The following is a 921-nucleotide window of genomic DNA, read 5'->3' as shown; positions in this document are numbered from 1 at the left end:
CAATTCAAGAAGATATTAGGTACGAGACCGAGGAAGAAGAGGAGCCTACATACGAGCACGAAACCGAGTCCGAGGAAGAGTTAGCTTTCACAATGGCTAACATTGATGAAATCCCCATGGGAGAATGGAAGAAGAGGATGCGTGAAAACAATGGCCCGGGACTTGTGCAACCCGCAATTCCCGCGACTGCTACCTTCGAGCTAAAGGGTCATATCCTAGCTTCACTCAAAGAAATACCTTTTTATGGAAAAGATCATGAAGATGCCTACAAGCATTTGGATGAAGTCAATGATGTAGCTGATTACTTCAATATTCCAAATGTAACCCGCGAGACTCAACTACTTCGTATGCTTCCGGTGACATTCAAGGGTGCTGCCAAAGACTGGCTCAAGTCACTTCCCCCCGGATCAATCACTACTTGGGCCAAGATGAAGGAAGAATTCATTTATCACTTGTGCCTATCTTCTAAGATAGCCAAGTTGAAGAAGGCCATTGCAAACTTTGAACAACAAGCTGGAGAGTCGCTATATGAGGCTTGGGAGAGGTACAAGAGCTTACTAAGAAATTGCCCACACCATGATCTAAACAGCCAGCAAGAAGTCTCCATCTTTTATGATGGAGTCAATGTCACAACCAGGCAGTTACTAGACTCGCAAGCCCCACTTACAAAGAAGCCGCCCCCGATGATTAAAGAATTAATTGAAGAATTCTCTAAACACTCTAGAGAATACCATAACCCTAGACATGATGTCACTAGGGGAGTCGCTTATGCTGCTACTGAAGACTTATCCGCGGTCATGGCTATGCTAAAAACCATGGATACGAGAATGGATAAAATGGATCAAACGATCCATGCTATTCGGGTGGGTTGTAAAAACTGCAATGGGCCTCACCTCACTAGAGACTGCGATTTAGATGAGA

General features: G+C 44.5%; 1 non-coding gene across 1 annotated transcript; it reads right to left on the bottom strand.

Annotated features, from left to right (window-relative positions):
• Window positions 1–476: 476 nt before the first annotated feature.
• Window positions 477–583, bottom strand: LOC145044594 (small nucleolar RNA R71). The gene has a single exon (XR_013681543.1). It is a non-coding gene; the product is annotated as a small nucleolar RNA R71 (small nucleolar RNA).
• Window positions 584–921: the final 338 nt, after the last annotated feature.

Source organism: Lactuca saligna, chromosome 4 (assembly GCF_052625555.1).
Source record: "Lactuca saligna cultivar CGN05327 chromosome 4, ASM5262555v1, whole genome shotgun sequence".
NCBI classification, from domain to species: Eukaryota; Viridiplantae; Streptophyta; class Magnoliopsida; order Asterales; family Asteraceae; genus Lactuca; species Lactuca saligna.
This window is presented reverse-complemented; position numbering and strand designations above follow the sequence as displayed.